At 40.1% G+C, this 26,805-nt stretch overlaps 1 protein-coding gene and 1 pseudogene across 4 annotated transcripts in view; one reads left to right on the top strand and one right to left on the bottom strand.

Moving 5' to 3' along the window:
* The window catches only part of C1QTNF7 (C1q and TNF related 7), a 129,818-nt gene that overhangs the window by 17,910 nt on the left and 85,103 nt on the right, over nt 1–26,805 (top strand). The window contains exon 1 of one of the 4 annotated variants that reach the window (XM_068543210.1): nt 24,844–25,011. The exons of 2 other annotated variants lie outside the window; for them this stretch is intronic. The gene's annotated coding sequence lies outside the window, so the exon portion shown is untranslated. Of the gene's footprint in view, nt 1–24,843; nt 25,012–26,805 lie in introns of those variants that run through there. One more of the 4 variants, XM_068543212.1, reaches the window with a different exon arrangement.
* Nucleotides 7,325–8,227, bottom strand: LOC137763818 (peroxiredoxin-1-like; annotated as a pseudogene).

Below are 26,805 nucleotides of genomic sequence, written 5' to 3'. Positions count from 1 at the left end.
TTGCTGACCTTAGTATTTCAGAAAAAAATTTGTATGTATTATATTTGTGGGAAGCAAAAATAATGGTTTGAGATTTTTATCAAATATGGAGAGTAGTTATGTATGAAAAAAAAAGTTTATTGAATGTGGCTTCAAGCAACAGCTGTGAAGTTCATGGGAGAAAAATATCAGATAAAGGAAAGAAGGAAGGGAGGAAGGGAGGGGAGAAGGAAGGAGGAAGGAAATGTTTCTCTGAATCTTTTTCTACTTTCCCCTATAGATACTCAGTTTCCTCATCTTCCCTTACATTGTACTCTTTCCTCTTTTCTGTCACTGTCACCTTCCCTCTGAAGCCTGCAGAGAAAACTGTATCTCCATCTCAGACTACTCCTTCTCCATGAAAACCTAGTCCTTTATTTTCAATACTTTCTCCTGAACATAGAAATGTAACCATCATCACAGATTTTCTGTATTGTTACTGACTCAGCCATTATCCCAAAATATGCCTAAGGCTATCACTGTTATACTAGACTCTGGACACCACATGCCAATAGGGCCATTATCAAGCTGAAGTAGAGGTAGCTTGTGCGACCAGAGGATGAGAAATATTAAAACCAAAGTACACAAACAAGGATTGCAAGGTCCTACCCTGGAGATGGGAAAACTAATGGGAGATGTGAGTATGATTTCAGGTATTTGAATGTCTCCCTCAAGTAAGACTTTGGAAGCAATTCTCCAAGATTTGGCATCAATTACTTAGGATTCTAATCCAGAGAGGATTTGACCTGAGTTAAAAATCACAGTTTTGTCATTTTTCTAGGCTTGTGCCCTTGGGGAACTAACTCTGCCCATCTCCATTTCTTTGATGTGAAAAATGAGGATAATAGTATCCATCTCATTGAGGTTGCTATGAGGATATACCATGGTGCTCAATCAGTCATAGCTAAGATTAATATTCCTGGTACTTCTGTTGAAATGCAATAGAAGAGAAAGCATTAGATACACAGGGTTATTGTTTGGATCATAAAGCATAAGATTTTCTTTCCTTCCTTCCTTCCTTCCTTTCCTCATTCTTTCCCCATCGTATCCAGCCATACCTTGAACCTGCATTCGGTAAGTTTTCTGATTAACCACAAGTTGCAGATTTCCTTTAGCAACACCATAGCAAAAACTCTAACTATAAATTACCTTAACTGCAACACTTGCATCCTTTATTACAGAAAAACAGACTGTAAGAACAGGATTTGAGGAAGACCCCAAAAGAAATTCAGAAGATGTGAAACAGAGCTTTGCAATATTATATAAATAAAAGAGAAAGAGAGTCTTAGCTGTGGTTCTCAACCCTAGCTGCACCTTAATCATCAACAGGGGAGCTTTGAAAAAACCTAAAGCTCAGTTTGCACCCCAGACCATTACATCAGAATCCCTGATGCTGGGATCCAGGCATAAATAATTTTTAAAGCCCCCCAGGTGATTCTAATATACAGCCAAGGTTGAGAACTGCTGTTTTAGAGGAAGTTACTAGCCAATGGTGTGGAAAGCTGCAGAGTTGACGAGGCTGGATGTGTACACACTGGTGTGAGCACATCGATAATTTTCTAAACTCTAGAGAGGCTTTTCAGGAGAGCTGTGGGAACAGAAATCAGACTTGAAAGGAAGAAGTGAGTGGCTAGGAAGAGTCTACAGCAGGCGTATCTTAATCCTTCAACAAATATGGTGGAACACCGAAGGGAAGAGTGAGGAAGACAGCGTGAGGAGTTAGCAAAAGCAAAACAAGTTATTTCTAGAATATGGGAGACCTAAACATATTTGAACCAAAGCTGAGTCTACCACATCTTGTACACTTCCAAATTAAATTTGGGGAAATAGTGAAAAAATGTTTGCACTGATCAAATAGATTTCATCTTGACGATTTCAGATACATCACAGGCTCTTGACCAGTTATGCCCTCTGCTTTATGTCTCACCACTCCTTTCATTTTAACTGCCATTTGTTCCATTTTCTGCTGTGTGTCAAATATGTCGCTTGATGGCCGCTCTTAATCCTCACAAAATCCTGTAAAGTGGCTGCCTCCCATTTTACAGATGAGGAAACTTTTCAGATGAGGAAATGAGATTCAGAGAGGCGCCGTGGTTTTGTCCAGAGTCAATAAATGACAAAACCAAGATTCGAACTTGAGTCTCTATGACCCCAAAGCCCACAGTCTTTTTACCCTGCCCCTATGCCTCCAGATAAAGCACAAATTCAATCCTTGGAGAGTTGCGTGCTTCCTTCAAAATCTGCCAAATGACAAAAACTATGCCGTGAAAGGTGGTGTCCTGGCTCCAGGACCTCTGGATAAAATGAATGAAAAAGTGAAAATGTATCAGAGGCTGCAGAAGGGCTTGAGCAAGGTACAAAGCATTTCACAGAGAGGTGGGCATGAGGTCTGTCATCATTGACACAGATGCCCAGGAAGATAGTGGAGGGGCAGCCAGAATTGAGGTTGCCCACAGCAGACACTAACCTGAAAACGCTCCATGCGCAAGTGCAGCGGGGTTTGGACAGCAATGGTCATTCTCAACATCGTTCCTCTCTGCCATCTGCCCATGCCTTCCTCCTTCCGTGGATTTATCATCCTTGCTGACTTCTACCTGCCAAATCATCCAACTTGTGCCAGTTCATTTGGCCATCTTCTCTTGCTCAAACTGAATCTCCACGTCCCTTGATTATCCCTGAAAACTGATTAGTATCCATTTGCAAGCAATGTTTTCCTCCTAGTACGTCCAGGTATATAGGGTCCAGAGGGCTGTTTGATTTCTGGGATATTAGCTTAGAGGAGAATGAAATTTAATAAAAAAGTATGAGTTCCAAATAGCTGCATCATCTGTGTCAAAGAGATGATTTCCATTTGGGCTGCCATCTGTAGATATTATTATCAGTTATCCCTTATACTCAGATGGGGGAGTGAGCAAAACATTATTTTTCCTTCCAATCAAAAGGCCTGGAAATTGCTGATGCAATGTCCACATGAAAGAGCCAGAGACATTTTGTGTTGCCTTTTTAAAACATATTTTAATATAATATTTTAAAAGAAACTGGCCAGCAAGTTCATTCCAGGACAAGTTTTAGACTCTTTGAGAATCAAGTTGGGTAAGAACATAACAGAGACTGTTTAGTTTGAACAGAAAAATTGCCAACATGCCCATAAAAGGAAGGATCGGCTGAACATTTTCTTTTGGCTCTTATTTTCAGATTTTCTTCAAAAATTAGTCCAATAAAAATTCAAGAGAAGCCATGCAATACACCTATGAAATACAAACACTTCAGGTAGAGCTTGTATCTCAGACCAAAATCAGTCCAGGGAATTTGTGGTAATTTGGACAAGCTTCCTGTCTGTGATGTCCCGGATTGATTACAAAATTCATCAAAAGGAAAGCTGGGGCATTTGCTAAGTGCCAATTTTGCCTTACACATGCCAGACACAATAATGGATGAACATTATCTCATTCAGTCCTCCCAGTTTCCCCTTCAGAATGGTATTAGTCCCATTTACCAAGAAAGAAAAAGAAATAGAAAATGTGGCAAGTGTATGGATAAGATATGAGTTGAAGCACAGATTGAGACTACTATTTATCCAAATTGTGTTTGGATCAGTGAATGAATGAATCTTGGAAGGTAACAAAAAAGAAATATATTATATAGTGAGTTGATAAGCCTTGTATTCATTTCAACACTTGGAAACTGGAAGCCGATGTTTTGTGTGAGTCTAAAGCTTCAGTCAAGGGACATCCCAATATTCGTGGATCTCCATGAAGAAGCACCACCATCTCCTCCTCCTCCACAGCAGTTTCTGTGGTCGGCTAGTTAAGCAAACTTAATCTTCATCACAACGCACTTTCCAACTAGGGAAAATGAGAATCAGAAGTCTTAAACATCAAAAGAGAGAAGGTTGGACTGGGTCTTGAAAGGATACAGACCCACACACCCAGTGGAGAACAGAAAAAAAAAAAAAAAAAGAGAGAGATTTGCAGATGGAGTCCTTGGTGAAGGCCAAGTATCCCTGTTTGATCAGAGAAGAATGTTCCGGAAGGAAAGTAGTGAGATGAAAGTTAGATAAGGGTTGGAGAAGGTTCAAGCCGTGAAGGACGCAGAATACAGGAGAGGTAATTTTGACTTTATTTTCAAGGAACTGGGAACACATCAAAGGCTTTCGAGTGAGGGAGACAAGAAGGAAACAGAGTTTTAGAAGGATTAAGCTGGCCATGGTTTGGAAGAGAGACTGGAAGTGGGGAGACCAGCTGAGGAACTTTCCTCAGAAGAATTCCATGACACTCAAGGCCATGGCTGTCGGGAGGCTCTGCATGCCATTTGGGCTGTGCTGCGTGCTCTTTGGATGAGGCAGGCATCTTTAGGCTGTTTGTGCTCTGTCCAATGGGCTCCTGTGGAATGGCCTAATTCCTGTGGCCTTTGATGTGGAAATGTCATCCTGACAGTGATGAGCGAATTCCAGGAACCCTTCCAGCAGAGAGCACCTACTAAAGAAGGGGGCCCCCACTACCAGCATGTTGACCTTAGGAAGCAAGGAGATGGCGATGAGAAGCAAGCTGCTTGGGGGAAAAAATGTGCTTGCCTCTTAGAGAATTGTTCCCAATGCCCTAGAACACAAATTTAAACTACGACCCCAAAGCAGGAATGGCAGAACGTGAAGGGCTCACTTGAACTTCACACTTAAAGAACAATTTTCCATAGAGACATTGTTGCCTCACCCCACGCCTGCTCTGCGCCGCTGGATCCTCGCTTTTATCAGAGCAATCTCCAGAGTCCATTGCATTAGGAACATCCTAACCAGACCTTGCTTTTCGTGGGCAGTGGGTCTGTGCATCATTCAAGAAGACGGTGTGGGAGAAGAGGCTGGAAAAATAAGACTGCATCTCAGCTCACTTAGACATCTGATCTTGGGCAAATTCCTTCGGCTGCAGAATAATCATAAAAACATGAGGATGAGATGGAGAAATAAGATTGCATCTCAGCTCACTTAGACATCTGATCTTGGGCAAATTCCTTCGGCTACAGAATAGTCATAAAAGTATGAGGATGAGATGGAGAAATAAGATGGCATCTCAGCTCACTTAGACATCTGATCTTGGGCAAATTCCTTCGGCTGCAGAATAGTCACAAAAGCATGAGGATGAGATGAAATAATAGAGATGACAGCATTATACTCAAAGTAAGGGGCTGACTACAGAGGTCAGCATGATCATAAATCAATGTCTCCAGAGCCAAGCAGGAAATGCAAATGAATGCAGTGGGCTGAGTGAAGACCTGAAAACCAGAGCTTCCATGCTCTGGTACCAGTTTCTCGGCCACCCTCAATTTACTTCCCAATGTTTAAATAATAGCAACTAATTCAGATCACCTGTAAAACCCCAAACAAAGTAGTGGCTCAAATTCGGCTGCCAGTTTGCAGACATGGACTGGCTGCTTGCAAACTGTTATGCTCAAACCCCAGTTCTGCTGCTTTCTTGTTGTGTGTGTTAGACACGTCTCACACCTTCTCTAAAGCTTACTTTTCTCATCAAAGAAATGTGGATAAGAAGGGCAATGTAGAGGGCAGTGCTGGAGATTAACTGAGATCATGTGCCCCGGGCTCAGCAATCTGGAGGTTGGAGCTGGGGGATGGAAGCCCACCCCCCCCAGCTCTGCCAGACATTAACCCTTTAGTTACTGGTCTGCAGAGAAATCTGCTGGGTGGGAGATTGGCACAACAGCTTTCACCAAAGTCCTTCATACATTTTTCAGTCTTCTTAATGCTCAGTAAGTGTCAACAGTTATTTTTATTAACTGAAGTATAGATGATTTACAATGTTGTGTTAGTTTCTGGTGTATAGCAGGTATACATATATATATATTTTTCAGATTCTTTTCCATCATAGGTTATCACAAGATATTGAATAGAGTTCCCTGTACTATACAGTAGGTTCTTTTTGTTTATCTATTTTATATATAGTAGTGTGTATACGTTAATCCCAAACTCCTAATTATCTATCCCCCACTTTCCTCTTTTTTTTTTTTTTTTTTTTGGCTAGACAAGACTTTTATTGGGTACAAGATGATCATTTTTGATAAAGAATTATAGTAGAGATCTTAAATTAAGATAACAAGGCTCAAAGAAGTTTGGTCAAAAGGCCAAAGCAGATCCAGACTTGCCACCTGCCTTGGAATATGGGATTATTACCTGTTACCATTTCTCTGCAGTGCTTCAAGATGCTACTTGTTACAGGGCTTAAGAAGCAACTATCCCCTAAATAATGGTACCTGCCTCAGAGGGTTATTATGGAGACTGAATAAATACGAAATAGTGCCTGGCATATAATAAGCTATTATTGAAGGCCCGGGGAATCCTATATTGCTGCTCATAGCTCTTGCTTGTCTGAATATTGGAGGGGTAGGTAGGCTGGGGTAGCCATGTCTGGAAGGTGTCTAGAAGGGGACCACATGATATACAGAAGGATTCTCAGTCCTGCATCTGCCTTAGCTTCAAGAGCCCAGGAGGAATCTACCTTTGCCCCACTGACAACCCTCCCTCAGGACAATGATATGAGGACAAGAAAGAACTACCCTTAAATCAAGGATAGAAACCCAGGGAAGCCACGAGGTGCCCAGCACTGTGCTTTTGACACAGAAAGCCCTACCCTATGAACACCAGCGCTTGTGTTTGTCTCCCCCTCCCCCTTTTAGTTCCAAAGCTACTGAAGTCTATACCTCTGACCTTTTACAGAACCAGTATCAGGCATTTAATCAGAAGAGGCCAAGCTTCAGGTTTTCATACAGCCCTCCCAGTAGTGTAAAAGTAAATGTCAGTAATCTCATTGGGCTCTTAACCTGTAACCCAGCCTATAGCATAAATTGCAGTGCCTTGGCCAATACTGTAGTAGGTCTTGCTCTTCTCCAGATATGGTGAAATGAAACACCTTGCTTCAGGTCCATTCCCTGTATCTACTTGCATTTCCCCTCAATATAATTTCCTGATTCTGAGGCAGCTCTCACACCTCATTTTCCCCTAAAGAGGGAAAGCAAAAAGTAAATTCCTCTTGCACTCAAAGGCTAATGCCCCCCAAAAATGAAGAATCAACAAGGTCTCAGCTCAAGTTTAATAAAACTACAAAAGACCAAAAGTGATACCCTACTACTATACACATCAGTTTGCCTGCCCCATAATACAGCTCAGGCCATTCCCTCCAGAGGAAGAAAGGCTGGTCTCCCCAACCCCTGCAGGAAAGGCCTGTCCTGTCCCACACCACATCTGGGCTGAGTGTAAGGTCTGTGTTTTAAGCATGACAATAGTACAAAAGACAATAGTTTTGTTCTCATGGCCACCTACTGCAGCCTGGCCCTAAAATGGCCCAGCGCTCACTTGTGCTTAGAGAAATATTCTTTGCTCTTCTGGACATCAGGCTTGATGGTATCACTGCCAGGCTTCCAGCCAGCTGGGCATACTTCCCCATGTTTGTCAGTAAACTAGAAGGCCTGAACTAGTCTCAGTGTCTCATCCACAGAACGGCCAACAGGAAGGTCATTTATGGTAATCTGTCAAAGGATACCTTTTATCATCAATAATAAAAAGGCCCCTGAATGAGATGCCTTCATTGGCCTTTAAGACCCCCATAATAGCACAGGGAGATCAGCTCAGTGCTTTGTGACCACCTAGAGGGGTGGGAAGGGGAGGGTGGGAGGGAGGGAGATGCAAGAGGGAAGAGAAATGGGAACATATTGTATATGTATAACTGATTCACTTTGTTATAAAGCAGAAGCTAACACACCATTGTAAGGCAATTATACTTCAATAGAGATGTTTAAAAAAAAAAAATTGATAACAATAAAAGAAAGTAAAAGATCAAAAAAAAAAAAAAAAAGACCCCATAGTCCTGAGCAATGGTGCGCTTGAGGTCTGATATCAAGGGAATGTTCACAGGTCTCAGTCCTCCTTGTTTCTTGGGTGTGTTGATCCATGCCAGGAGACAGAAGTGAGAATCCGCAGAAGCACCAATCACTTGGCAGTTGAGTTTCTTAAATTCTTCTGCCCTATCACTGAAAGCAAAGCTCTCCATGGGGCACACAAAGGTGGAGTCAAGAGGGTAAAAGAAGAACACAACATATTTTCCTTTGTAGTCAGATAGGCTGATATCTTTGAACTGACCCTCTGGCGTTACAGCAGTTGCTTTAAACGGGGGGCACGGTGCCCAATTTTGGCATTTGCTGAAGACATATTGCTATCAGCAGTTCTCACAGACAAACCACAGAGGACAGTCAGGAAGGAGACATGCCCCCTTTCCTCTTTGGTAACCATAAATTTGTTTCCTGTGTCTGTGAGTCTGTTTCTGTTTTGTAAATAAGTTCATTTGTGTCAGTTTTTTAGATTCCACATATAAGTGATATCACATGATATTTGTCTTTCTCTGTCGGACTTACCTCACTTAGTATGATAATCTCTAGTTCCATCCATGTTGCTGCAAATGGCATTATTTCATTCTTTTTTATGGCTGAGGAATATTCCGTTGTATATGTGTGTGTGTGTATATATATATATATATACACCACATCTTCCTTATCCATACATCTGTTGCTTTCATGTCTTGGCTATTGTAAATAGTGCTGCAATGAACATTGGGATACCTGTATCTTTTCAAATTAGAGTTTTGGTCTTTTCACAGCAGTTATTTTTAAGGCTCGTTAAGGTTCACTGCTACTCCCCATCCAGAAAGGTTTTCATGTCACTTGAAACTGTGCTCTATGTTAAGGGAGATTAAATAGGAGGAAAACACAGACCCTAACTATTAGAGGACAGACTATACTTAAATAACTCATCACAGAAAAAGGCAATGTCACTAGACTTGGGCTGTCCCTGACCCCTGACTTGGTTGGGTTTGGCCTCCTCCATCAAGGTCTGGCAGGTGGCATCATGGTCTGGCTCACTGAAAAGCCTCAAGTACTCCACTTGGACAGCCAGCTATCCTCTGAATAATCAGGGCTTTGGGATTGGGGTGGGTGACTTGGCATTTGAGAGTTGGGTTCTGTGAGCAAAAGGACTCCATCAGTCTTTTAAGGACACATATAGTCAATTCTTGCTGTTCACAGTAGCTACGTTCTATTTAAGGTCATTCCAAAGGCTGAATTAGCAAATTCATTTCTCCTAGGGGAAATACAAAGTTAGGTTCCTGGAAGTCTCTGGTCACAGCATTTTCAGCAACTGACCTACACATACCCTTGTGTTACATGTGTTTCTGTTTAAAGACACTTTAATACATATTGTTGATTCATTAGCATTGAATGCAGGCAACAGAAATGTAACTCATGCCTGAATGATGCTTATCTAACACACGTATTTTCTCCATAAGGCACATCACAGCCTTCTTGTGCACTTAGGAACACTAGACAGCACTTCTCTGCTTGGGGGCCAATTTAAACAGCAAAATCACCAACAAAAACCAAAAAGTGCAAAAAACATGACAGTACATAGACTATGAAACGGATACTTGTTTTATAGTACGAAAGCTGAAAGAAGAAAGTAAACCATAGCCTTGGTTGACCTCAGCTGGGAACATGCATGTCAGGTGACTCAAAGTTTTGCAGTTCTGTGCATATCCGCAAACGACCAGGAAAGCACTATGAGTATTGATTTGGGGGTTGCAAATAAATTTTAGCAAGTAGGCAAATTTGCAAATACAGAATTCACAAATAATGAGTATTGACTGTATCTAAAATTTATTCACACACTTAACATTTGCATTTAAACTCAGCCTGGCAGGACTCTGGTCAATTTCTATCAACTCAATTTATTTTTAAGATGTGTAAATTATTAACTAGCCCAGAGGACATCATGGATGTTGAAAAAGATAAAATGTTGCATTGTAGAATTGGTTTTTTCCGTTGAAAGGACACAGAAAACAACTGGAATTATCCCTGAGACATCTTACCAAGATACTACATCAGCCATTTGCATATTTCAGCATGAAATTGATAAAAAAAAAAAAAAAAAATCTTCCGCCTATTAAGGCAGACTCTTTTCCTGGGACTCCTACTAATTGATCCTAGCTCTGTCCTTGAGAATTACCCAGAACAGGGTCAAGCTTCCTTCCACACTGTGGTCTCTCAAATATCTGAAGATGCTACCAGTTCCCTCTTTCAAGTTGGCAATTTCCCGCATTGGAAATCCCCATTCCTCGTAATTACTCTAATTTCACCATCTTTGTTGCTTTCTTGGAACATTGTTTCTAATCTATCGGAAATTAACTGCCATGTCCTGCTTAGGCTCTAGAACGAAATGAGTAGCCAAAAGTTCTGCTGGTTAAGGTATCAATACACAATTTTACTGAGGAGTACCTTGGCAATATATGTGAAACTCTTTAAAATAAGCACATCCTTCCATGTCTTAAAGTTTATACTAAGGAAATTATTATGGACATGTGCTATAATTTAGTTACAGGGAATTCCCTGGCAGTCCAGTGGTTAGGACTCCATGCTTTCATTGCCAAGGTCTCAGGTTCAATCCCTAGTCGGGGAAGTAAGATCCCGCAAGCCCCGTGGCACGGCCAAAATTAAAAACCCACAAAAAAATAAAATAAAATAAAATTTAGTTTAGATGTTCATTACAGGGATCTTTATTATCCCAACATGTGGAAACACCCAAGAATAGAACAATATTAAAGAAATTATGGCACATCAATACAGCTATTAAAATGACAATGTGAACAAATCTACATTGACTTACATAGGTATTTATAAAATTGTAATAGAAAAGAAGATTATAAAAGAGTGGTTACAATCTGATTACATTTTATTAAAACATCCATCTATAAGAAAGGAAAACATTCCCAAGAGGTTAACAAAACTCTCGAAGTTTAGTTCAAAGTGTTTCCCTTCTTCTTTATCTATTTTTTTCTACAATAAGCTATTACATTCATTATTTAAAAAACACAGTTCTGTTCAGTGTTTTAAAAGATTACAATTAAAACAACCCTTTGTTAGTTCCCTATTGCTTTCAGGAAAGAGTCCAAACACCTGGCTTGGGACACAAGACTTCTTATGATTTTACCTCTTAGGTTCCATCACCTAACTGGCCTCACAAGTAATTTCCACTTTAGTCATAATGAGCCATCTGAAATATCCCCAGTTTTTATCCCTGCTTTCCACCTCACACCTTCTGCTTGAGATATCCTCTAGGTTTAGAAACTGGTTTGGGGAGATTATCCAGATATTACACAACTGGCAAAACCAGTCTTGGCTGCCTGTCTCCGAAACCCATGCTGCTTCCCCAGGATCAGAATGAAAAACTGACACAGTCAACCTGATACTTTTCTAGTTATCTTGGTGCCATATTTAATCTTAGCATGGGCAAGTGAATCACTTGAGCATTTACAAAGTTATCTGGAAGAGAAAGAAAACCCTGAAATACAGCCTATTCCATTGACATATATACAGAAGGTCAAAATGATTTCAAAAATGTGTTTTTTCTTTTGGAGAGGAATGGTCCAGGGTATTTGGAGCAATATTTTAGCCAGAGAGTAAAGCCAAGTTCGCCAATCTATGTCCTGTGTGTCAGATTTCGCTAATCTGACCCACTCTGACTTCTTCTCTTTCATTATAAGAAGTTAATATTGAATTTCAAAACCCAAATGGCATAAATAAATTCCAGATGTCTTCCCAAATTCCTAAATCTCACATTAGAATAAGGAGAATCTTTGCTGTATATGAGTAGAGGGTTACATTTTAATTCACTGAAAAGCCAAAAGGATCTCTGGGCAATTCTTCAGCCTTTATCTCACCAAGAAAACACATGAACTCTTTGGACTTTCTTTAGGAAATGAGTCCTCAAGATTCACAGCCCAGCTGTCTGACATATGTTCTGCTTTATTTCTCCCCTTAAGAGGTAAAATAACATCATCATGAAATGCAGGGCCCTGGAGCCAGGCTACCTCAATCTCAATCCAACTGGGAGATTTGGGGCAAGTCACTTAAACTCTCTATTCCTCAGTTTTCTCATCTGGAAAATAGAGGAATAGAGAGGGATAATCATAGTACCTACCTCACAGGGTTGTTGTGGAGATAAGTGACTTAATAATTTATTCAGCACAGTACCAGCCACACAGCAAAATGTTTGCACTCATTATTACCTAAGAGGTGTAACTATAGAGAGCTGATGGAGCCCATCTTAATGGTTAGAAATTATTTTCCCTTCTTCTCCTCCAGATAAAAGGGCTTAATCCAAGGCTAAGGAGGCTCTCATCCTTCCGTGAGTGATTAATAATCTAACTTCAGATCCCAGACCTTTCCCCTCAGCCTGGTCCAGACCCAGACTTACCTACCTGAGTCATCGTTCCTCAACCTTCTGCCTTAGCCATGCCATCCAACCAACTTTGCATCCAGGATAGCTCCACTTACGTAAATGTAAAAGCTCTGTCCTTGGAGGATTTGTGGATGCAGCTTCACACCTCCAATTAATTATAGGACATCATATATGTAAAACACCAAAGTGCCATAAGTGCTCAAAAAAATGTCATTTTTCTTCCTTTTTTCCCCACCGCCATTAATGACTGATGCCTACGTTTGCAGAAATATTTAATTATAACCATGCAAGACCTTCATTGCTCATCTTCAACAGAGAACTTACAGTCCATATATCCTTTAGCAACTCAGTTTCACACCTCTAGACCATGCATCCGTGCTAGAAAGCAACTAGACAAAGAGTGCTATTTCATACTTGATGTGTATTTTCACCTCTCAGTAACAATGAAAGCTTGTGTAATATTTTAGTACGTACAGATCCCTTTCACGTACATCACCTTACTTTTATATCAACTCTTTAGGTGGGTACTGACGTTGTTGTTTTTGTTATCGTTATCATCATAATTTTGCAGTATGGAAAACTAAAGCCTAGACCGATGAAAAGGCTTGCCCCAAATCCTGCAGCTGGTAAGTGATTCAGTGGGGATTTGAACCTGGATTCTCTGCCCTGAAATTCTTTGCTTTTCTTCTAGCAAATTTCACTGCTGAAGTTACAGGATTAAAGAGTGCAAGCCTTAAAAGAAGCCTTATGAATTCCTTGCTTGAATCACTTTCCATTGGATGTCCTTTTTTATTTTAAGCTCTGATTTTTGTTTTCTCTTATGTTGCCATGGTTGGCAAAATCAAGCTCAGCACAGTCATTCAGCCAGCTTGGAGCTGTTTCTGTAGGCTATCATGATTGTGTATTGGATGACTGGTTTAAAAAAAAAAGACATGTTTAATTGGTGTTTTCTTTCAAGCAGCATTTTGTTATATTGCAGCCAAATAATGCCTCATTTAGAAAGAAAAATGAACTATTCCAGAAAGTTTGTTCAAAGAGAGGCCAAATCTTTTGCAACCATGAAGTATTATACATAAATCTGAAAATAGTCCATATTGAGAACAAGGTGGGAAGGTGAAGTAGAGCTGTGCCAATCAAGAATGTCTGACTTCAAGGCTTCCCTGGTGGCGCAGTGGTTGAGAATCTGCCTGCCAATGAAGGGGACACGGGTTCGAGCCCTGGTCTGGGAGGATCCCACATGCCGCGGAGCAACTAGGCCCGTGAGCCACAACTACTGAGCCTGCGCGACTGGAGCCTGTGTTCCGCAATAAGAGAGGCCGCGATAGTGAGAGGCCCGCGCACGGCGATGAAAAGTGGCCCCCACTTGCCGCAACTAGAGGAAGCCCTCGCACAGAAACGAAGACCCAACACAGCCAAAAATAAATAAATAAAAATTTAAAATAATACAGACATACATTAAAAAAAAAAAAAGTGTGAATTAAAAAAAAAAAAAGAATGTGTGACTTCATGTATTATAACAGAAACTCAACTTCAGTGCGCTGGCTAAATAGGGGCTTGTGGTTCTCACCTAAAAAGAAGTGAGTTTGGAGGCTTGCAGTTAAGGGTTGGTACAATGGCTCCACAAGGTCATCAGAGACCCAGGTTCCTCTACCTTTCTGCTTTTCCACCTTGGTATATGACTCTCTTTATCAGGATCACAAGATGTCGAGTCTACATCAGTGTCATAACTGCCTTCTGCGTGAAGGCAAAATACAAAGAACAGAATCTGAACAGGTGACACCAGCTGTCTTTCCTCTTTTGGAAGTTTCCCAGCAACATCTTCCATCAACCTCTGCTTACATATTATTGTCCCTACTGGGTGGGTCACATGACCTTCACTGACCACAGGGAGTCTGGGAAGATGGGTATTTACCAGGTGCCATTGCTGCCCCCAAACAGATGAGACCTCTGTTAGTGAGAAAGAATATCAAAATCGGCATTGAGAAGCAACTAACAGAGTCTGCCAAGAAGACTACCATTCACTGGGGTCTTGCAATGTGCTAGACACAAACTAAAACAATGCTAAAAAAGAAAGAACACTATCCTTGCATTAGAAAATCACTTCCTAAAGAAAATTATACCCAGAGAGATGTGAAATGTGAAATGCATTTTTCTCAGAAGATCTCCATGTGGATTTTTCTCATGTGACAATGCCTGGCACAGAATAGACACTCAAAAATGGTTTTAAATATTTCCCTTTTCTTTGTCCTCTCTCGCAAAGGAAATTAGAAATGCAGTACCAGCTTCCCCTTGGAGTGCCTTTATATCTGCATTGTCTAATTGATCTTGTTTTGATCTAACTATAGCTACTGGTCTGGCCAGTGTGTCCATATCCCCAACCTCTGGCAAACACAGCACTGCTGACTTTGTTAGATCATGTCAAATTTTTCCTGCTTGATATATTCTCTATTTTTGATTTCCTCTCCAGAGCTGTAATGATATTGTTTCCACTTGCAATGTCATCAGCTAAGAAAGAAATAGCTTTTCATTTGGTTTTTATCAGCATCTTCTTTTGCTTAGCACTTAATAGGAGCTCAATGATATCCATTGAACAAATGAATCTCAGCTTCATCGTTCACCAGGTGTGTGATCTTAGACAAGTTTCAGACCTACCATGATGAGAGAAAGGAAATGCTTGTTTTAGAGATTTTTTTATCATGCTGCAGCATTATAGCTGCAATAGCTGATGACTATAGCCTGCCACCAGTTAGTGAGGGAGGGAAATTCATGCAAAAGAGATGCTCAGCAGATAGTGCCAAAGATATTTACTATAGAATAACATCCATCCTGTAACAAGACTCTTTTCTCTACCATTTGTTAAAATTAATAGACAATCCTGAATTATAATAGCCTCACATATAAAAAGTGCTTAAAAAATGACACAGGAACTTCACCAAATCCTACTCTGAGGTTTTTAGAGCATGTAAAGCACCACCATGGAAGGAAATGTTTTCTGAGCAAGCATCATTCTGTTACATCAGTGGGCAAGTGCATGGGATGCCGATGACAAAAGAAAATACCCAGAATGCTTATCTCACTGACACAACTGCATTATAAATGCATTAGGTTTGAGTTATGGGAAACAATTAAACAATCCCTGTACAGAGAGTAGAATGGGTAAAACACCTCTCCTTTGTCAAAAATTGAATCTCTTGATTGTCAGTGAAAACCAAAGCTGGAGTAAATTTGGAAATCTGATATGTGGTCGCCTGGAGGTTTATCCCTACCAAAATGTAAATTCACACCAGTGTTGAATGGGGTTTCCATCTTGCTTGACACACTTATGTATCAGACCTCTCTTCATAAAACATCCAGTGAAACTGGAATTTTGGAAGCAATAAGCAGGTGTTTGGCACCATATACAACTTCATACATAGGGTATGAGTCATAACCTAGTGTCTTTTCAAGGCATTTGTTAGATAGCAAAAGGTAGCTCTCAAGAGATTTCTTTTTGTCAAGCAGCATAAACAACTGGAAACATATTTGTGTACTTAAAAATCAAACAGACCTGGATTTGATTCCAGGACTGCTATCTAATAAATGTGCAGCACTAGGCATACTACTTATCACCACTGAGTTTTTTCCTCACCTGTAAAATGGAAATAATACTTAAGTTGAGCCAAGTGAAATTGCCATATTTGAAGTCAAGAGAAGTCAAATATTGGTGATTTCATATGGTTCGGCCTGTACCTGTTTCACAGGACTGAGTCCAGATTAGAAGACTAAGTCCATGTATGCCTATGAGTCACAACTCTACTGTTGCACGTGACAGGCACCCGACTCAAAGTAGCTTTAGAAAAAGGGAATATATATCAAATCACCACAATGTACACTTCAAATATCTTTCCCTTTTATTTGTCAGTTATACATCGATAAAGCTAGAATGTTTTTAAAAGGGGAGAGAATGCATTAACTCATGTAATTGGGCAATCTAGGAATGGTGCCACCTTCATGCATGGCAGGATCCAGGGGCTCAAATAATGCACTGTATCCTCACTCTCTCTCTCTCTGCTGCCCTACTCCCTTCTGTGTCTGTTGACTTTGTCAGGTATGGTGGACAGGATGACCAATGATAGTCTTCACCAGAAGCAAAAGGGACTGCTCTCTCCCAAAGGCTGTTTTTCTTATGTTACATGTTCAGCTAATCACTGTTTCCATTGTGTCAGGTGCCAACTACTAGGCTTGGTCCAGCCTGGTTGATTTTCTCACCTCCAGGGAGATGGCGGGAGCAAAGGGCACTATACATGAGACCCTGATTAGAGCCACAAAAGATAGTGAAGCAGTACCAAAAGAATACTGGGGTATTAGACAGGAAGGGGAAAAAAAGTCCACTACAGTATGTACAACACTTATTACAGATCCTGGCACACAGAAGATGTGCTAAAATTAGCTGAACAGTTTCCTACACTATAGTCAAAGGACATAAGACAAAGTGACCAACTTTTCTCAGTTTGCCCAGGATTATCTTGGTGTTAGCAATGTATAAGTCTCACACCCTGGAAAATTCCTCAGTCCCATGCAAACCTTCCTGGTTTACCTAACCTATCCCTGTTTTAAAACTGAAAGTCCCACGTTGGGGAATCCCCTCATTCCCAGGCAAACCAGGACAGCTGGTCACCCTGCTTAGAGACAGCACTTGTAAGTGTAAATCTTAACTGCAGTTGAGGTCTTGTTAGGTCAGTTTATTAGTTTGTTGCATCAATAGAAGATTGACATGCTATGGTACACCCAAAACCATCGAAATAGTAGGGAAATACTATTTCTATAGATAGTCCCATGGAAAAATGCATAGACCATGTGTTTTACTTAGAGTTACATATCTGCTCCTTTGCTTTGCCTTCCCCCTCTGTTTTCTTTGTTTTTATTTCAGTGTTTTTCTTTCTCCCTTTTCCTCTTTCCTTTCATTCTTTCCTTCCTTCCCATCTTCCTTCTCTCTCTTATTTTCTTCTTTATCTTTTCCTTTCTTGTTTGGTAACATATTCACCTTTCAAATAACATGTGATTTAGATTTGTTTGTGATCTTCAAAGGAGCTGTTATGTGTTGTTTGACTAAAACACACCAGCCTCACTAAATACATTTATAGTGGTTAATCCACCAAGTAAGTGGAAACTTCACTGTTGATTAGGACAAGAAGTGTATGTGCAATTACTGTGGGCTTGCTGAGTCAGCATGGTCATGATGCTGAGCATGAAGAATGAAAAAACTGGGGGGAAAAAAAGCAAAGCAAAGAAGATGGTGATGATTGTGAAATGAATAGACTGGAGACTGGAAGAACTTTAGATTGAATTCTTTCAAGGGACATTTTGGTTTAACTGTTTACATAGGGGTTGCACCTACTACTAATGGAAATTGCTGAGATTTGGGAACTCCTTCTTCTTTTAAATCAATATTATCATTAATTAAGCAATGTAAACCAGGAAATCCTTCTTGGTTACAAACTATGCTTTGAAGCCAGGCCTGCATTTGAATGTTTTCAATCAAAATCTTAAAATAAAATTAGAAAGAAAGCAATGTCTAGTCTTTGAAGGAGAGTTATCTTGAGGAAAACAGAGCCTTCTGAATTACACTTTGGTGAGGGATGAGAATTTTGCTGCCCTTATTAAAGTGCTGAACTTCTAAAGAAGTAGCTCCACTTTGGAGGCAAATTCAAATACTCCCTCATGACAGGGGTTCCATCCACAAGTCAGGGTCACATACTTGGGACTTCCACTACCTTTGGGTTTTCCAAATAACAGCATTCACATCAATTTCACAATTTTTGTCAATACATAGTACCACTTGTACCATTTATGCACAAATTTACTTTTTTAGACTAAGATGATGTAGCCAATGCAGTTCATTAGGGCTCATGCATAGCAGTGTCCTGAGAGCCCAGGCTGACTCTCAGACTCTAATGATTTTTAAACTTTTGTGGGAAGAAAAGTATTGTCACCCACAAGAAAAGCAGTATACTCTGGTGACATTGAAAAGGATTGGAGCCTCACTACCTGATTCTTATCTTGGTTTTACATTTCGGTAGCCTCGAGATTTTGGATAAGTGACTTTAATTTTCTATCCATGTGAGTGTGAGGATTAATTAAGACAACTCCTAGAAATAATCAATGAACAGTGCCAGCACTTAACAAATGTTAGTAAGGATTTCTTCTTAGTTCATTAGTAGAGAGAATGAAGGCTTGCATAGTCCTGTAGGGCAGACAGTTCATTTACTCTGGGAAAGCCAATTAAATGTGGAATGTAATGCAAAGATTAAATTCTGAAATAAGTGGTTTCAAGTCATTTCAATGCATTATGGGAAACAATTTTTTAAAAAATTTAATTTGAAACCAGAGGGCATCTCTGCAGAGGAGGGCACTTTGGGAGGAAATGTATCTAGCTCCTTAGGGACAAACAGTGTTATAGTGTTTGTTGCTAAATTGGCTTCCCCAAGACCAGATTTGTATCGCTTGTAGTTACTGAGTCAGAGGTAAGAATCCGAAGGGAAAAAAATGTATTTTACCAAGATTTTGTGAGTCTCTTTGCACAAGTTAAGCTGATTAAGTGCCCAAGTGAGAAAACACAGCCCAGAGTTAGGGAGAGTCTGATCTCCCCTTCCTCTGCAGAGAAGCCAGCCTCATTTTGCTATCACAAGGATTTTTGATAATTTTTTAAACATTCTATTCTATATATGATTATTTTGGGAATATAGGAAAGCTATTTTTAGTGTATTCTTTTTTTAATCTGGCAGCCATATTGAAGATATATAATTTCTAATAGCCTTTTAAAATGTGCTTGCATTGTTTAGGTGCACAATTGTATTATCTGTCAATAATAATAACTTTGCTTCCTCCAATCCAATTCCTATACCTCTAATTTTTTGTTTCCTGTGTCATCACATGTAAATTATTTTACCATCATTTAGGAACGATTAAAATAGTATTGTATTTTTGATCCACTATGATAAGGATGACTTTGAGAATATAGCAATTAAAAGCCCAAGAAATAGCTAAAAATCTGTTGCAGTAAATGATGTAATGTGACAATGCCCTGGGCAAAGACAATAGGTAAAAAAAAACAGATGGAAAAAAGTACCAATGAGCAATAATTTTTTTCATTTTTTTATTGAAGTATAGTTGATTTACAATGTTGTGTTAATTACTGCTGTACAGCAAAGTGATTCAGTTATACATATATATACATATATTCCTTTTTTATATTCTTTTCCTTTATGGTTTATCATAGGATATTGAATATAGTTCTCTGTGCTATATAGTAGGGCCTTGTTGTTTATCCATTCTATATATAAAAGTTTACATCTGCTAACCCCAACCTTCCATTCCATCCCTCCCCCAACCCCCTCCCCCTTGACAACACTAGTCTGTTCTCTATGTCCATGATCCTGTTTCTGTTTCATAGGTAGATTCATTTGTATCATGTTTTAGATTCCACATATAAGTGATATCATATGGCATTTGTCTTTCTCTTTCTGACTTACTTCATTTAGTATGATAATCTCTAGTTGGCATCTGTGTGGCTGCAAATGGCATTATTTCATTCTTTTTTATAGCTGAGTAGTATTCCATTGTATATATGTACCACATCTTCTTTATCCATTCATCTATTGATGGACATTTAGGTTGTTTCCATGTCTTGGCTATTGTGAATAGTGCTTCTATGAACATAGAGGTGCATGTATCATTTTGAATTATAGTTCTCTCTGGGTATATGCCCAGTAATGGGATTGCTGGATCATATGGTAATTCTATTTTTAGTTTTCTGAGGAATCTCCATACTGTTTTCCACAGTGGCTGCACCAACTTACATTCCCACCAACAGTGTAGGAGAGTTCCCTTTTCTCCACACCCTCTCCAGCATTTGTTATTTGTAGACATTTTAATGATGGCCATTCTGACCTGTATGAGGTGGTACCCCAATGAGCAATATGTTAATCGAGTAAATAAATGTAAGAAATAAAACTTAACTACAGGCTTTAAATATGAGATAACACCAGGAAATTATCCATCATACCAGTCAGGATTCAGTTAGGTAAAATCACTCTAGGTAGGGATTCAAGATGAGAATCAAAGCCTTAAACAATCATTGAAAGAACTATAGAGAATCTATACGTAGGATCAAATTTCATTGACCTATACAACACGCAAAGGAATCCATGCAAAAACTGCTAAAATCTGAATAAGTCCTGTAGTCTAGTTAATACTATTGCACTGATGCCAATTTCCAGTTTTGATCTCCTATTACAGTGATGTAAGATGTCACCCTTGAGGAAGGCTAGTTTTTGTTTCATTTGGTTTTTATGCAATTTTTCAACTTCCTCTGAATTAAAATTATAATTATAAATTATTATTATATATTAATTAAGTATAATAATATTATTATATATAATATTAGTATATTATATACACTAGTTGATTCATGTATAATTATTTCTAAATAAAAAGTTTTTTTTAAAAGGGGCTGTAGAACCAACAATTGAAGAAAGAACATACTGTTTTGCTGGAAACCCAGAAGTGCAGGATTGCTAGGAAGCCACACTAATGTGTGATTTACAGGATCTCACATAGAAGCCCCTGTAAACCTTGCATCAGTTGACTGTTTTCATGCTGCCTGAAACTGCCACCAAAGAATGTCCTCTTAGTCCTTTCTGCCTTTCACCTCCCTGTGAGTGCCCTCCTTGACTGGCTCTGATCAGGGACCCTGACTGCAAGGGATTCTGGGAAATGTTGTTCCAGGCTCCCACTCCCTGGTCTGTAAGAGAGAGAGTAGAAAGGTCCAGGGATGGATGATGCCAAGCTGAAAACATATACCCCAGCTCACTGATATTTAACAGATACTATAAATTTATAATCTAGTCTTTGAAAAGGGGATTAGAAGAAGGAAATTAGACAAAATTTTCAGTTTATATATAAAAGACATTCTTAAATAATTCAGTTTCCCAGCATAATTCCCTGGTATCTCTTCCAAGCTATCTTCATCTAAAATAATTTATAATAAGCAAGTTTTCATAGGATTTTTCCAGTTTTTAAAACAATTCCACATGAACTCTCTCACTGACCCACCAAACAATGCTGAGGAATAGATAATAATGAAAACACAAAATATTTATCTAACTCTTTTATTTATAGTATCACATTTCCTTGCAACCCACCAACAAAAGTGTGCTCCTTGTAGTTTTCTGAAGAAAAAACACCATCTTTTCATGTCTTCGTGCATGTGGTTTCTTTAGCTGAGAATGTCTATCCCTGGTAACAAATTCCTCCTGGCAGGCCCTATACCTCTTCATACCCTGTCCCACCAAGGTCTTGCTTCCTCTCTTTCCTGAAAGAGACTGAGTCTGACGGGATATGAACAGGCATCCCCATCGTGCAGAGAGCCAGGCTGTGCTGCCCTTGCAGGAGTCCAGAGGTGGACAAGCAAGCCAGCAGGTGTGACACAAGATCTGTTCCTCAGCTACCCCTCCTTAGTCTAAGAACTCCATCCTTGATCAGCCAAATCTAGAACCCCCATGCAAAATAACAAGGAGAAGAATAAAATTGGTGGTATGCAGAGGACTTAATAAAGATTCCAATTAGATGGCTCTCTCTCTCAGGCATATATGTGCCAGTCACATGACTGTAAAGGAATCTGTTAGCCTCTTTCTACTATTTATTTTCCTTGGTTCACCTTTTCCTACCCCGCCCTTCCTTCCCTGTAAGTCCTCTTGTTAGTGGTCTAATTGCTGCAGACACTTCAGTGGGAAAAACATCCCTGCCCTCAGGGAGTCTACAAACCAGTAGAAAGACAAACATTATACAAATTATCTTAGAAGTATTATAGCTATTGTAACAACTACTACAACTGTGAAGAAACATTTATGAAGTTTTACAAAAGGAAAAAAATTATGAAGGGGGAGTATAGGATAATATATAAGAGAGAGCAAGAGAGAGGTAAGGTAGGTGAGGAGCAGGTCAAACAAAGCTTCCCTGAGGAAGGAACACAAGTTGAGTTTGAAATGATGAGAAAAATTTATCAACATAAAGGAGGCTGCGAAGAAAGCAGGGAGAGAACATTCTGGGCAGGCTCTCCACAGCTGTCAGCCTAAATTCAGTGAGGACCCCAAGGGAAACCACAGAGATCCCTCTACCCCCTTTGCCTTCTCAAAGTGCTGTGGTAACAATGTCCTGCCTCAAGGCAACTGAGCTGGGAATTAGCAGGAAAGATAAATGGAGGTTCCTGGCTCAGAATCAAGGAGAGAAAAAGAGGTGGAGGCAGAATGTGTCATGGAAAGAGCAGAGCTTTGATTACCACAGTTTACATTTGGACACAGCCCCTTATTGGCTTTGTGACCTTGGAAAAGGAAATACCGACTATCATAGTTGTTGTGAAGATTGACTGAGAAAAGAAACAAGTAGGACCTTATGCCCAGTAAGGGCTCAATAAATGTTAGTTCTCTTCTCTCACTTTCTCCAGGTTCAATATGGACCGAATTTGTGTCCCCCCCAAAATTCATATGTTGAGACCCTGACCCCCAATGTGAATGTATCTAGAGATAGGATCTTTAGGAGGTAATTAAGGTTAAATGAGGTCATAAGGGTGGGGCCCTGATCCAAAAGGACTGTGGCCTTATAAAAAGAGGAAGAGAGAAAGAGATCTCTCCTTCTCTTGTGAGCAGACACAACAAGAGGCAGTCTACAAACCAGGGAAAGGGCCCTCCTCAGAACCCGATCATGTTGGTTCCTTGATCGCAGGTTTCCAGCCTCCAGAACTGTGAGAAGATAAATTTCTGTTGTTGAAGCCACCAGTCTATAATATTTTGTTATGGCAGCCTAAGCCGACTAAAATGAGGCTCACTTAGAAAATTGCTCTTATAGATGATCAAGTGCAAATCTTAATTGCAATGACATTTAAAGAATAGATTTATGAAAGGGCAAAGGAAGTGAGTGGAATAACTAAACATGAGCTGGTTTGGGGCTTGAGCATTTTCAAAAATGAGGCTGACCTCAATTCATTTGGTGTTTGGTTGTGACGACTTCCAAAGCAAAGATCCAGTCTGTGTTAAGACTTCTGATGCTTTTCCATGTGATTGAGCAAATGTTTTCTCCTTGTTTTTATTCTTACTGTTGCATGAGAAATGGAAAGTCACTTAAACCCTAAGAAAACCAGTAGTGGCCAGCATGGGGAGACAAGTGCCAAGAGATGGGATGACAGGGAAGAAAGGTGAAATATACTCCTTAAAAGGAGAAGAACAAAAAGCCAAGGACCCAGGATCTCAGGCACTAAGGGTTGTGAGCCAATGTCACAGAAGAAATGGGAAGTGATAGTTGCACCACCCCATCAACAATGTGTTCTGTGTGAAGTGCTGTGCTGAGTGCTGGCAAACACTGCTTTCCAGTTTCAAAGCCTGCACAGGCTGATAAGCACCATCTCAGTGAAGACCTCATTTGAATTTCACCACAGCAAAAGGAGGTGAGCACAGCAGGACAGGGATCATGTCTCCAGGGATGACACTGTGGTTTGGAATATTTAAATGGGGCTCCCTTGGCTGGTAAGTGTTAGACGCAGAGTGGCCAAGCCTTGATTTTCTGATTCCAGACCCGGAGTCCTTTCCATAGCAAATGTCAAGCCTTGCTCTACCTAGTCATCTGATCTTGACCTAGTTTTCCAAGGTCAAAGTTTTCTCCATGCCCCATACCATTTTCCAACCAATATTTTCCTTTTCCCCCAAGGTCACTTGATGTCTTCTTCTAGCACAGAAAATAATGTTGGTGGAACATGAGAATGGAAAAGAGAAGAGAAGTGTGTAATTTGGGCCAGGTGGATAAAAGTCCATCATATAGTGTAATTGCTTTCATCCTTGATGACGCTTATTCATAGAGATCACCATATTGTATGACCAAGCAAGGAGAGCTATTATTAGGATTCCCATTTTGCAGCTGGGTAAACTGAGACACAGAAGAATTAAGGACAGAAGTATCCAGTGCAAGGTGTCCTAACGATCAAGAGCCAGACCTCAAAATTTTGTGTCTGTCTCCACCTACCTGTAGGGGACAGAGTTCTGGTTTGACTGCCAGGAGGCCTTTTGGTTCCAATCCTTCCCCTCATGGCCTGTGTGATCCTGGTCAAGGCCTGTCACCCCTCATCTTGATCTTCTTCCTCTGTAAACTGAAGGGGCTGGATGGCCTGGTCTCTAAGAACATTCTCTGAAGTGGCTCATGAGGAAACAATCACGACCTGCCCTGAAGACCCATCAAAGGTGCCCCCGATTTCCCCCAGCAAGAAATATAAGATGCCGTTCAACTTGAATTTTACACTTTTAGAGCAAATATTGTCTAGACTCTTTGTGCTGTTTCTCAAGTGTGATTCGGGGAGTGAGTCAACAGATAGAGGAGGAGATTTATTTTTGTTTGTGAGGTTCATAAACCCTTCTTTCAGGCTCGATCGAACCATTGGGAGGTCTGTGTAGGCCGTGGCATCTCCACACAGCGTGGGCCTGGCTGGTTCCTCTCCCCCTGCCTCTGCTCGGAGCCTGGGAGGATGCTTTTGAAATGAATCAGGAAATTACTTATCAATCTGAAGCCCCAAAGAGCTATGAGTCCTCCTCACTGCCAAAGGGAGGGAGATTTCAAGTGAAAGCTCCACATCTGTGTGCAGTAGAGTTCAAAGACTCAAGCTGTTGGAAGGTCTTGCAAGCGATGTAAGTAAATATCCCTCTCTCCCGATTGAAATGAAACCTCTTCAGTCTTTTTTTCCTCCCAGAGATGAGTCGTTTGGCTCACGCTGGTGTTACTCTTTCTCTGTTCTTCTCTGAGGTTTGGGGGTGTTTACTGACCTGGACTTTCTCAATGAAACGTCTCCTCTGGGGGCAGCTCATGTGGAACAGAAGAGAGAAAGCAAAAGTCAGAATCTGCTTTGCTTGGGTTAGTTTTGAAAACAGCCCTTGACTTGGCAGATACGCTCTCTCATGGCTCTAGATCCATAAACAAGAGGAGTGAGAGGCTGATGTGCACACTTGTGGGAGCAAACAAAAGGGGCTCCGTCACCTCCTCTGAAAAACAGAATGATCATCGAGTCAGTGGCTACATAATTCAAGTTGAAGGTTTTTCCTTTGTTTTGTAGGCTTTAAATAGAGGAAAAAGAAAACATTAAAGCTCTTACTGTCCTGCAGAGATTTCCTTGTAGCAGTATAAACCGTGCGCTCAATTTACTTTTGGTTAAGGGTGCTGATTTACTTACTGTTTATTTTATTAAATGAATGTGCCCATAACTGCACATAACTTTGGAAAAGACAATGCATTCACTGCAATATATGTATGAAAATATCTAGACTGCATTGGTAAAACTACGAGTTTGTATTAATAGTAATTCTATGAATGGATTGCATAGTTTCATAAATAATGCATTGTTCTAGAACATGTGTCTTTTACGAGTATTGTTTTTTAACATCTTTATTGGAGTATAATTGCTGTACAATGGTGTGTTAGTTTTTGCTTTATAACAAAGTGAATCAGCTATACAAATACACATATCCCCATATCTCCTCCCTCTTGGGTCTCCCTCCTACCCTCCCTATCCCCCCCCTCTAGGTGGTCACAAAGCACCCAGCTGATCTCCCTGTGCTATGCGGCTGCTTCCCATTAGCTATCTATTTTACATTTGGTAGTGTATATATGTCCATGCCACTCTCTCACTTCATCCCAGCTTACCCTTCCCCCTCCCCGTGTCCTCAAGTCCATTCTCTACATCAGCATCTTTGTTCCTGTCCTGCCCCTAGGTTCTTCAGAACCATTTTTTTCTTTTTCTTTTTCTCTTTTTAGATTCCATATATATGTGTTAGCATATGGTATTTGTTTTTCTCTTTCTGACTTACTTCACTCTGTATGACAGACTCTAGGTCCATCTACCTCACCAAAAATAACTCAATTTCGTTTCTTTTTATGGCTGAGTAATAGTCCATTGTGTATACGTGCCACATCTTCTCTATCCATTCATCTATCGATGGACACCTAGGTTGCTTCCAGGTCCTGGCTATTGTAAATAGAGCTGTAATGAACATTGCGGTACATGACTCTTTTTGAATTATGGTTTTCTCAAGGTATATGCCCAGTAGTAGGATTGCTGGGTGGTATGGTAGTTCTATTTTTAGTTTTTTAAGGAACCTCCACACTGTTCTCCAAAGTGGCTGTATCAATTTACATTCCCACCAACAGTGCCAGAGGGTTCCCTTTTCTCCACACCCTCTCCAGCAATTATTGTTTGTAGATATTTTGATGATGGCCATTCTGACTGATGTGTGGTGATACTTCATTCTGCTTTTCATTTGCATTTCTCTAATGATTAGTGATGTTGAGCATTCTTTCATGTGTTTGTTGGCAATCTGTATATATTCTTTGGAGAAATGTTTATTTAGGCCTTCAGCTCATTTTTGGATTGGGTTGTTTGTTTTTTTGATACGGAGTTGCATGAGCTGCTTGTAAATTTTTGAGATTAA

The sequence above is a fragment of the Eschrichtius robustus genome, chromosome 4 (assembly GCF_028021215.1).
Source record: "Eschrichtius robustus isolate mEscRob2 chromosome 4, mEscRob2.pri, whole genome shotgun sequence".
Lineage (NCBI taxonomy): Eukaryota > Metazoa > Chordata > Mammalia > Artiodactyla > Eschrichtiidae > Eschrichtius > Eschrichtius robustus.
The sequence above is the reverse complement of the archived record's forward strand: the minus strand, read 5'-3'. Positions and strand labels throughout refer to the sequence as shown.